Consider the following 13,295-nt stretch of genomic DNA (forward strand, 5'->3'; position numbering starts at 1 on the left):
AAAACCACATTCTACTGAACCCAAGATGAATGTGAAATCAATTATATTCAGAGTGTACAAGGTAACTGTATAACCTTGGCATCACTTTCTCTCTAATAAAGAACCTGTTTTAAATGGAAAAATCAGTGCTTTTTCCTAAGCAACATATTCTACCCAGGAACCAAACACCTTTGGGTACATATGCTTCTTTTATAGACTAGATAATTAACATTATTTTCTTATTTCCATAATTTATTTTTCTATTCACCTTGTATCCCAATAGCAGCCCCTTCCCTCCTCTGCTCCCAGTCCCACTCCCACAACTCCCTCTCCCAATTATACCCTCCTTTTCCTCAGAGAAGTAGAACCCTCCCTTGGAAGTCGCTCCCCTCTGAGATATCTAATCCTAGCAGGACTAAACATTTCCTCTCCCACTGAGGCCTAACAAGGCAGTCCAGGTAAAATAAGGATTCAATTGCAAACAAAAGCCCCTGCTATAATTGTGATGAGCTCCACATGAAAACCAAGCTTTACTTCTGCTACAGATGTGTATGGGGCCTAGGTCCAACCCCTACATGCTCTTTAGTTGGTTGTTCAGTCTTTGTGAGGCCCCATGGGCTCAGGTAAGTTGACTCCATAGATTATCTTGTGATGTCCAGTTGAAGGTGATATAGAGAAGGTGTAGGGAGATTAGACTTACTATTCTCTTTAATCCTTAACTCTTTCATTAGACCACATTATAATGGGAGCACAATGTGTTCAATGTGCATATCAAGGATGTAAATATAAACAAGAGTGTTAATTTTCATTATGTTTCTGTTGCTCTGGTAAGAATAAATAACATAATTTTGAAAAAAGTTATCAAACTGAAAATGTTTATTTTTGGTATTTGCATCCTCTTCTGTAAAACTGACATTGTACAATACAACAATGAGTAATAAAACTCTAGAAAGTTTCAATTTTAGATTTCCTTTGTTTCATAATATTACATAAAAAATTGACTTTTTGACAGAGACAGAAGAGTAGATTAACAGATTTATCTTCCAATACTCTTTTATTTAGAGCCAGATGCTCTAAATTTCTGTTTTGAAACAGTCTCTACAAATAATATGTGGCCATAAGTACAATTCCCAGATTGGAGACAAAGAAAACAAAGACATGAGAAGGAGAGGTGAAAGAGTTGACATAACTGACAGTTGTTGAGTGCTCTTGGGCTCTGAGAGGCTACAGCTGAGTAGACTTTACATGAAAGTCTTAGCAAGATTTCTAGGTTAATCCAAAGGAAATGTGAAAATATGAGCAAAAGAAAGTGGGGAAACATCCAGGAAGCAGAACCATACATGGACTGTTTTACAAATTAAAATGTTTTACATTGCGGTTCATCAATCTTGCTTCTCTTAGTAGCAACTTCTCACCTAACCCTGATGATGTACTCTACACCGACATTCTCATGCCATGTATCAACCATCAGATAAAACATATTGTAGGCCATTGAAAGAGCAAATTATATCAAATGTTAAAACCAAATATACTTTAATAAGTACATATGCTTAATCATAGTATTTAATGGATTTTATTTGGATTAAATTTGAAAGAAAAACAATAAAGTGTAAAAGATGAATTAAGGTAAAACATTATAAACTAAGCTAGAGAATGCAAGGGAACGACTTACCATGCAATTAGAACAGATGGTATAAAGTGAGAGAGTTTTCAAAGCAAACAATTAGGTTTCTGACTTTGGTGACCAGCTATAAATACAAGCTTAGAGGCAGTTAACAAGGCATAAAAATAGTGTTTGCCATTTTTAAAAGGTTTTCAAGTTGGAAGAATTTAAAAGTGGTTGTTAAAAAGAGATTTTTATAAGTAGTTTAGTAAGTTAGTAGAGATGTGAGCAAAACATTCAGATTCCATTTCTTCAGAAGATGGAGACTCAGCCTTGAAGTCACAAAACTGAGTAGGATACCAAGCACAGGCTATACTGTCCTTCAAAAGACCTATCACAGAAATTTTATATGCCAATAATAAGTATATACTAACATGTTAATATATGTTATATAATATATATTATATAATATATGTTATAACACATATAAACACATTAATATTTTGTATATATTAACATGTTTTTATATCAATAATTACCGATGATAGTTCCATAGTGTAATAAAAATTGTGCAGTTTAGAATTCTAAATATTTGGTTCATGTCTAGTTCAGTTACCATGTTCTCATGCAAGTAACAGTGTTTTGATGAGTATGGCCACTTGATATTAATGTCTAAATTATATGTATACATTTATTTGGTTTAAAAATGTCTCAGTACAGGTGTACAGGTTAGTGTTTGCCAAGCATATATGAAACTCAAAATTCAATTCTAATTCCACCAAAAAATCAAGTAAACTAATAAGCAAATAAGTTTGTTTCTTATTTATATTATATTCACTGAGTTTTGTGATGTACTATGACTACAATTAAATTAGAAGCATAATTCATGGACAATAACATTAACAAAACATTAATAAAACATTAATAAAATGTTAAACATTAACATTTTGCTAAAACATTTTTGCTACACATGTATGAATTTTCACTAAAGTACAGGAAAATATATTCAAAGTGGGACAATTTGAAATCAGTCTAGACTTTTAAAACTTATGCCTCCAAATATTTGAGAAAATTGAGACAACTCAAAGAATATGATAACCATGTACATTTATGCTGCAGATATCCTGCTAGGATATTTAAGAACACTTACAGATCAATATTGTGCAATCAAACCAATTGTAAAACATCAGTTTCCAAAGGTGAGCATCTCCCATTTACACAGAAAAAAGGAAATGGATAAATTCCATGAGACAACATTCACCAAAAGTCATACTCATAGCAACTTAAATGAATATTCAAATGATTTGATAAGTGAAACAATGCATCTAGTATAATATAATTTTACAAAATAGTATATCTAAGTGTTTTAGGAATTATGAGAGGAATAGAGGTAAAAGATAGATTAGTAGCTGGGCAGATGCTGGAACAAAAGGAACTAAAGAGAAATTTTTAAAAGGATCTTGAATATACTACAAAACATAACAAGGTTGGAAATATTTGGGAATGAAGCCAAAGAAATTGGATTTGCATTATCCAAATGAATAATCAACCCATTGTCTAAAGTAGTAATGTTGTTAAAGTAGAATATATACTAAATAAACTAATTTTTGTTTTGTTTTGTTTTTTGAGACAGGGTTTCTCTGTGGAGTTCTGGCTGTCCTGGAACTCTCTCTGTAGACCAGGCTGGCCTCAAACTCAGTGCTGGGATTAAAGGCGTGTGCCACCACCTCCCAGCAATAAACTAAATTTTTAAATGTCCAAAATAAACCTTTGTATTTTTATCAAAGTATCAAAATAGATCAAGAAACTTACATAGACATACAGACATTACCTATTGAAGACAACATCCTCTTGTTAGTTTCAGGTGTCATTGGTTGAATGTGAAATATCCCCCAAAGACTCATGTGTTGAAGGCTGGTGCTACTGTTTGAGGGAGGTATAGGAACATTGGAAGAAACATGTTGGATATTTTAGGTATTTATCAGAGCATTGAAAATCTATCACAACATAATATAGCCCAAACACTTTATTATAGTTACCAATCACAGCCCCTTCAGACTGGATTCACTAATCTTCCAATGACCTGGTGGCTCTTCTCCTAGGATGAGTTCTCATTGCCAAAAACTGTATCAGAGCTCCCAGACATTAAGCAAACATTTTGAAGTATACTACACTTACTGGAATGTTTACAGAATTAGATATTTTGTCCAACTTGTACTTGAAAATGAAGAGATTGTATGGGAGATTTGTAGGAATTTTTTTTGCTAGACATAATTTCTTATAAAGCATCTTTTAATGTTGTCATATGAACATATGTGTCTCATGGCACACAGAAAGAAACAGAGTCAAGAAATGCAGAGTAACAAGATAAGATTGATACCTCATGCTAGAATCAGTATGCTTCTCCAGTTGCTTTAGGGACAGATTCCTTTAGTTATTTATCCAGTGTAAGCTTAATTTCTGTTTACATTCAGCTAAAAGCAAGAATTGCATTGTACATGGTTGCTGACCTCTGGCTATTCTCTACCATTAACTTCAGATTTTGTTCTTCTTAATAGTATAATGTTTTGAACAAATTGTTCTTCATGTACTGCCCTGGCCTGTACTATAACTTTCCCAGTTGCACAATTCCTCATTTACCTGGTAAAAAAGTCACTTCCTCAGGAAAGCTTTAAAAGTCCTATGTTGAGCTTTGTGACAAATCCTTTCCCTATTACCACACTACACACAAATGCATACTTTTATAATTTTACAAATATACTCCCCCTACCAATGGAGTAACCATAGAAACCAATGCAAGAACAAGATCATTTTCATAGATCAATACTAAGCTTCTAGATCAGTGCATAGTAATTTGTAAGAGCCAAGAAATAATTTCCTGAATGAATAAATCAATAAGTATAAGTAAAGCCAACATAATTGAAACAGTTTTTACTTGAGGGTACTGGTTCCAAATGTATCTTGAATTAAGCAAAAGACAACATTATCAGAAAAAAAAAAAACAGTCGTAAAATTTGTTACATTTGTTAAATACAAATATATACTAGAGTTTTCTGAACTGCTCAAAATTGGTTGTTTAAATGCTTGGTTCTCATAAAGAAAACTTCCCAAAGCCTAGTTCTTTCATGGACTGCAAATAAGAAAGACCCTGTTAAAGTCTCTACAAAAAGATCCTATTCAATGGGCATCAAGATTGATTTTCAATAGATTGTGAAACTTGGCTCACAGTTTCTGAAATATAATGCATGACCTGAGGAGACACTTTCTAGATCATTGCATACAGAGACCATGAAGAAATTACAAAGGAAGAATAGATCCAGATGGAAAAGCTTTGACTCAAGTGGGCTTTTAAGGGTTAATTGATAGTGTTAGTCCCTGAGTTAACTGCAACTGGGTTGGAAGTCCTGAATTGGTCTACAGATGGAGGTGACTGTATGCAGCATCAGAAGCTTGGTACTAAGGCCCAGGGGACATTTTAGAAATGAAGAACCACAAACAGCTGTGACTGATTAGCCATGGAATGCTCAGGAGCAACCATGAAAGGGTCTTAAGCTGTGCTTTGAACAGTTCCTAAACTATGGAAAGAAAGATAAAGGTAAATATACGTTAAAATAGGTAGATAGAAATATTCAATAAAAATAGCAAAGGAAGTAGTTTAGATAAGCTATTGAGTCAAAATACTTTTGTTATGTTAATAAAAATATTAATTACATTTATAATAATGTTCACATTTGTTTATAGTATGGTTCATTATAAGGGAAGTTATGAAAAAAATTACTTAAAATAAATGTTTCAAAATAACAAAGTTTAATGTTGATTCTCCTTAGAACAGTGACTTTTTTTCTGGTTGTACACAGTGTGTATTATGAAAGTCATGATATTCAAGCAGAAGAAATCTAATCTGAATTGTTCATTTATTTTGGAATATCCTCTGTCATATATTATACTAAACATTTCTATAATAAAAACAGATGTAATAATATTAACATTTTCATCACTTTAAAATTTTAATTTAAATTCCTCTAACAGGAATTTGAAATGCCTGTACTCAATATACAGAAATACACCATGTGAATATTTCAGACTTGTTGGTATATTATTACCTATCAGGGAAATTTAGCTTATTATCTCATTTTAGATTCTCACCATAAATTTTATAAATTCGGGCTGAAGAGATGGCTCAGGCTTTAAGAGCATGAGCTACTCTTCCAGAAGACCTGGATTCAATTCCTGTCACCCAGAAAGCAGCTTAAAACTGTGGAACTTCACTTCCACCCTTTCATGCAGACATACAGGTAGATAAAACACCAATGCACGTGACATAAAAATAAAAAATTATTTTTAAAAATTACAAATTCAGACAAATTAAAACTCTAATATTAATTTTTGATACACCAAATGTATTGACTTTTAATTTATTTATGGATTACATAATATCATTTTTGTGGAATTATATAGCATAAACTAATTTAATAAAATGCATATATAAGATGTATATTTTTAAGTAGGGTTCTGTATGGGTTGAATAAACATATTCAGCTTCTTTTTGAAATATATTTACTTATCATTTATTACCCTCAACCAGAGTTTTTTCTTCCTCTTCTTTTTCAGCTTTCTGCGTCCCAAATCCTGACTCACCCACTTTTCTTCCATTTCTCTTCAGAAAAGGCAGGCCTCTCAAGTATATAAACCAAACATGACATATCATGTTGCAATAAGATTAGGCACCTCCCCTCATATCAAGGCTAGACAAGTCATCGCAGTAAAAGAAAAAAGTACCCAAAGCAGGCAAAAAAGTCAAAGACAGGCCCTGCTTCCACTGTTAGAAATCCCACAAGAAGATAGAGCTATATAAATGTAAAGTATATACATAGGTCAGACCCATGCAGACTCCCTGATTGTTGGTTCAGATTTTGTGAGCACCTATGAGTCCAAATTAATTGATTTCATGGTCTTCTTGTGGTGTCCCTCACCCTATTGTTTCTTACAATCCTTCCTTCCTCTGTGGTGCAGGATTTCCTGAGCTCTGCCTAATGTTTAGCCGTGGGTATTCATGTCTGTTTCTATCAGTTGCTGATAGAAAATGAAGCCTCTCTGATGACAATTGGAATAGGCACCAATATATGAGTATAGAAGAATATCATTACAAATCACCAGCTTTTTATAAAATTACATTGAGTTCTAAAAGGAGGCTTTATTTCCACTAGTTCAATTCAGAGAAACATAATTTATAAGCAAAAATTTCCAAAGATATTCTATTTGTGGATTTAATATATTTCAGCATAGATATTATGCAAGTTCTCATAACTCATTTAGAGAAAAAGTACAGTAGGAAAGAAGTAGTTACTGTTAGTATGAAAGAAGAGTTTCCAATTAGAAGTTTCAAAGGCAGTTTAGTTTGAAAGGGAAAGTAAAAAGACTGAGGGATAGAAATAGTTAACAAATCAGATTGGAGAACGGATAAGGCAAATCTTTCTCAAGTAATCATGAGGCAAAATAATTTTTAACAAATAATACAAAAAAGTATCACACATACTTATTGTTTAATAATCATATTCAGTGCTATATTGCAAAAACATATTTTATCATACATTTCAACTAATCAAATAGGTTAAAATTGATTGGACAACTTGAATGATAGGTAAGTTAGTAGTGCTTTAATATGCTTCACATTCTGCCTGCTTAAGTGAAGTCACACTCTGCATGTGGTAGGAGGTAATTTTATTCTTCACACTTCAAAACTTTGGGTTTATTTAAGTTTTAAAAGGAATTAGAAGCACATAGAGTAGAATTATAGCTACTTTTTAGAGTATTTTAAGAGTGCTAGCATGAGGCAGTTTTCCTTCATCCTTAAAATATACTTGTAGTATTTAAGGCAGGCTCCAAATTTGGAAAAGTCAAGTTTGAGGAAGTCCATTTTCACCTCCATTGATTTTCACTGACTGTTTTCACCTCATCGATTTTGATGTTGATTGAGTCGTGTTCATCTGATTGGTGAGTATTTGGGAGCTTGTTCATTTTTGATGGGTTAATTTGCCTAGGGTCACTGATCCGTTGCCTTGTGTCTGAGCTCCTGTTTTATAACACAATCTCAGGCTGCACATTAAGACACATTAAGAACAATTTAAGGAAACATAATTTTCTGTAGAATTTATTCAATTCCAAATTATTTTTATTTACATTTATAAAAAAATTTGACCCATTAGTATCAAACACATTGCAATGTTTTATTTTAATGTATAAACATGTGGTTCTTGTTACAGTATGTGTAATAAGCAGGAAATTGAGGAAAAGGGGATTTATATAAATTTATAATTTACAAAATTTAAAATGTCTGGTTGACCATTAAAGTCAAAGCAAAGAATATTCTGAAGCCAAGTACTAGAAAAGACACTAAAATACATCTCCAATCTAAAACCATGATTGCTATGTCTCTGTCATCCTGACCTATGAGGAGAATCTCTGATTTCTGTGTGTAGCCCATCAGTCACACTCTCTCTAAATCTTATTGCTATGTATTAATACACATTATACAGGGGCATATCTGGCTTACAGTTGACATAATTATCTTTTGTGACATGTTTATGACTTCCTTTTCATTAATTTTTATATTAAATTTTTTCACTCTTCTGATAGTCTAATTTTAAAACAAACACCTGCTATTTTATAATTCTTAGGTAAATCTTTCCAGATTTTATACATCAAATATCTGATATCAAATATATGATAATATTACAGTATAATTACTGATTCTTCCACCCCTCTCTTGGTCTTTGTGGCTGGGGCAGGCAGCTAGCTGGTCTGCTCCTATGAAGACACCATATCCTGAGACATCCTAGAGGAGCCACTGCACTAAGAGCAGCAGACAACTAGCTGGTCTGCTCCTGTGAAGACGCCATATTCTGAGACATTCTAGAGGAGACGCTGCACTCAGATCACCTGGAGCTCAGGATCACAAGATCACAGGATCACAGAGACGTCTGGAACTTGAGGAGTTCTGAAACAAGCAAGATTACTGAAATGACAGGCTCCAGTCAAAGACAGAGTGCAGGTAGCACTAGAGTTAACCAGATGACAAAAGGCAAGCACAAGAACATAAGCAACAGAAACCAAAGTTATTTGGCATCATCAGAACCCAGTTCTCCCACCATAGCAAGCCCTGGACACCTCATCACACTGGAAAAGCAAGATTCAGAATTAAAATTACTTCTCATGATGACGATAGAGGACTTTAAGAAGGACATAAATAACGCCCTTAAAGAAGTACAGGAGAACACAGGTAAACAGGTAGAAGGCCTTAAAAAGGAAACACAAAAATCTCTTAAAGAATTGCAAAAAAACACAACCAAACAGATGAAGGAATTAAAATGATCCAGGATCTAAAAACAGAAGTAGAAACAATAAAAAAAATCTCAAAGGGATACTACCCTGGAGATAGAAAACCTAGGAAAGAGATCAGGAGTCATAGACACAAGCATCACCAACAGAATACAAGAGATAAAAGAGAGAATTGCAGGTGCAGAAGATAGCATAGAAAACATTGACACAACTGTCAAAATGCAAAAAGCAAAAAGCTTCTAACCCAAAACATCCAGGAAATCCAGGCCACAATGAGAAGGCCAAACCTAAGGATAATAGGTATAGATGAGGGTGAAGATTCCCAACTTAAAGGGCAAGTAAATATCTTGAACAAAATTATAAAAGAAAACTTCCCTAACCTAAAGAAAGAGATATCCATGAATATACAAGAAGCCTACAGAACTCCAAATAGACTAGACCAGAAAAGAAATACCTCCTGTCACATAATAATCAAAACATCAAATGAACAAAACAAAGAAAACATACTGAAAACAGTGAGGGGAAAAAGGTAAAGTAACATATAAAGGCAAACCTATAAAAATTGCACCAAATTTCTCACCAGAGACTATAAAAGCCAGGAGATCCTGACATCATACTGACCCTAAGAGAACACAAATGCCAACCCAGACTACTATACCCAGCAATACTCTCAACCACTGTTGATGTAGAAACCAAGAGAATCCATGTCTAAACCAAATTTAATCTTCCCACAAATCCAGCACTTCAGAGAATAATTGATGGAAAACTCCAACACAAGGAGGGAAACTAAAACCTAAAAAAGCAAGGAGGGAATCTTCCAACAACCCCCAAAGAAGATAGTTACACAAACATAATTCCACTTCTAATAACAAAAATAACAGGAAGCAACAGTTATTTTTTCTTAATATCTCTTAATATCAATGGACTCAATTCTCTAATAAAAAAACATAGACTATCAGACTGGATACATAAAAAGGACCCAGAATTTTTCTGCATACAGGAAACGCAACTCAGTGTAAAAGACAGACACTACCTTTTACCTCAGAGTAAAAGGATGGAAAACAATCTTCCAAGCAAATGGTCCCAAGAAACAAGCTGGAGTAGCAACTCGAATATCAAATAAACTCGACTTTCAACCAAAAGTAATTTAAAAAGATAAGGAAGGACACTTCATACTCATCAAAGGAAAAATCTACCAAAATGAACTCTCAATTCTGAACATCTATGCCTCAAATGCAGGGTACCCACATACATAAAAGAAACTTTACTCAAGCTCAAAGCATACATTGCACCTCATACAAAAATAATGGGGGATTTCAACACCCAACTCTCAGCATTGGACAGATCATGAAACAGAAACTAAACAGGGACACAATGAAAATAAAAGAAGTTATGACCAAATGGATTTAACTGATATATACAGAACATTTAATCTTAAAAAAAAGAATATACCTTTTTCTCAGCACCTCATAGTACCTTCTCCAAAATAGACCATGTAATTGGTCACACAACAGGCTACAACAGATTCAAAAAGATTGAAACAATCCCTTGCACCCTATCAGATCACCATGGACTAAGGCTGGTCTTTAATAATTACAAAAACAATGGAAAGCCCACATACACATAGAAACTGAATAATGCTCTACTCAGTGATGACTTTGTCAAGAAAGAAATTAAAGACTTTTTAGAATGTAATAAAAATGAAGATACATCATACCAAATCTTATGGGACTCCATGAAAGCAGTACTAAGAGGAAAATTCATACAAAGCATACACTAACAACTTGACAGCACACCTGAAAGCTTTAGAACAAAAAGAAGCAAATACACCCAAGTAGATGGCAGGAAAGAATCAAACTCAGGGCTGAAACAGGAAGAACTATACAAAATATCAACAAAAAACAGGAGCTGGTTCTTTGAGACAATTAACAAGATAGATAAACCCTTAGTCTGACTAAACAAAGGCCACAGAGACAGTATCCAAATTAATAAAATCAGAACTGAGAAAGGGAGACATAACAACAGAAAGTGAGGAAATTTTAAAAAATCATCAGATCCTACTACAAAGGCCTATACTCAACCAAATTCGAAAATCTGGATGAAATGGACAATTTTCTAGAAAGATACAAGGTACCAAAATTAAATCAGGAGCAGATAAACAATCTAAACATTCCCATAACCCCTAAAAAAATAAAAACAGTCATTAAAAGTCTCCCCACCAAAAAAAAGTCCGGGACTAGATGGTTTTAATGTAGAATTTTATCAGACCTTCCAGGAAGACCTAATACCAAACATCTTCAAGCTATTCCACAGAATAGAAACAGAAGGAGCACTACCCAATTTGTTCTATGAAGTTACAATCATGCTCATTCCTAAACCTCACACAGACTCAATAAATAAAGAGAACTTCAGATCAATATCTCTTATAAATATTGATGCAATAATACTCAATAAAAATCTTGTAAACCGAATCCAAGAACACATCAGAACAACCATCCATCATGCTCAAGTAGGCTTTATCCCAGGAATGCAGGATGGTTCAGTGTTCAGAAATCCATCAATGTAATCCACTATATAAACAAACTCAAAGAAAAAAACCACATGATCATCTCACTAGATGCTGAGGAAGCATTTGACAAAACTCAACATCCCTTCATGTTAAAAGTCTTGGAAAGATCAGGAATTCAAGGCCCATACCTAAACATAGTAAAAGCAATATACAGCAAGCCAGTAGCCAGCATCAAACTAAATGGAGAGAAACTTGAAGCAATCCCACTAAGATCAGGGATTAGACAAGGCTGCCCACTCTCACCCTACCTATTCAGTATAGTACTGGAAGTCCTATCTAGAGCAATTAGACAACAAAAGGAAGTCAAAGGGATACAAATAGAAAGGAAGAAGTCAAAATTTCACTATTTGCAGATGATATGATAGTATACTTAAGTAACCCTAAAACTTCCACCAGAGAACTCCTAAACAACTTCAGCAAAGTGGCTGGATATAAAATCAACTCAAACAAATCAGTAGCCTTCCTCTACTCAAAGGATAAACAAGCAGAGAAAGAAATTAGAGAAATGAAGCCCTTTACAGTAGTCACAAATAATATAAAATATCTTGGAGTAAATCTAACCAAGCAAGTGAAAGATCTGTATGACAAGAACTTCAAGTCTCTGAAGAAAGAAATCGAAGATCTCAGAAGATGGAAAGATCTCCCATGCTCCTGGATTGGCAGGATTAATTTAGTAAAAATGACCGTCTTGCCAAAAGCAATCTACAGATTCAATGTAATCCCCCATCAAAATTCCAAATCAATTCTTCAGAGAAAGAGCAATTTGCAAATTCATTTGGAATAACAAAAATCCCAGGATATGGAGAACTATTCTCAACAATAAAAGAACTTCTGGGGGAATAACCATCTCTGACCTCAAACTGTACTACAGAGCAGTAGTGATAAAAACTGCATGGTATTGGTACAGAGACAGGCAAGAAGATCAATGGAATAGAATTGAAGATCCAGAAATGAACCCACACACCTATGGTCACTTGATCTTTGACAAAGGAGCTAAAGCTATCCAGTGGGTGATACCTAATTTCATTGGTTTAGCTTTTCTGCTATTTCATAGTATCTTGCAGTGGGTAGGTATTGTAGTCTTCCATTTCTTACAGTATTTCTAACCTCCCTTCTGGTATATTCCTTGAGCCTTAGATGTATGGACTGTATGGTAGATATACAAGTTGGGGCTGGATACTCTACACTCAGTTGTAGTTTGTGTTTGATCTGTTGTGTGTCTTTGTAACTGCTCAATTTTCTGCAAAACGAAGGCTTTTTTTCTTTTTGATGGTAGTAGGGTGTGAGAAGTACACTTACTGATGCATGTAAGCACAAATAGTTTGAAATAGGGTTGTAATGTTTCAACATGGTTAGAAATGATATTGATTTTAGAAAATGATAATAGTAAATATTTCTTTAATGTGGTTGAGTTCTCTGGTCATGGCATTTGGTTAATTTTATAGTGCCAGAGATGTTTTTTTTTTTTTCCTTCTATTTCTATAGGCTTAAGTACAATTAGACAGTTGTTGGTTATGTTCAAGATAGTAGACCACTATTTTATCAGTGAAATTCTATTGTTCAGCTCATCATTAGTTATTGCTGTAGCTTTTAAGCCTTTTATCCATGTAAGACTTTCTTTTCTTTCATTTTCTTTTCTTTGCTCTCCCCTTGGCAGATAATGTTCATGATTTTGAAAGTTTGTTCTAAGGGCAGTGGCTTCCACATCAGTTTCATCTCAGTTGCTTTAAGTACTGTGCACAAAGTGTGTAATGTTTTGGCAATGGTGATTTACCTTCAGGCTTATGGAGGCAGCCACTGGCAATG

This window comes from Arvicanthis niloticus, chromosome 15, assembly GCF_011762505.2.
Source record: "Arvicanthis niloticus isolate mArvNil1 chromosome 15, mArvNil1.pat.X, whole genome shotgun sequence".
NCBI lineage: Eukaryota > Metazoa > Chordata > Mammalia > Rodentia > Muridae > Arvicanthis > Arvicanthis niloticus.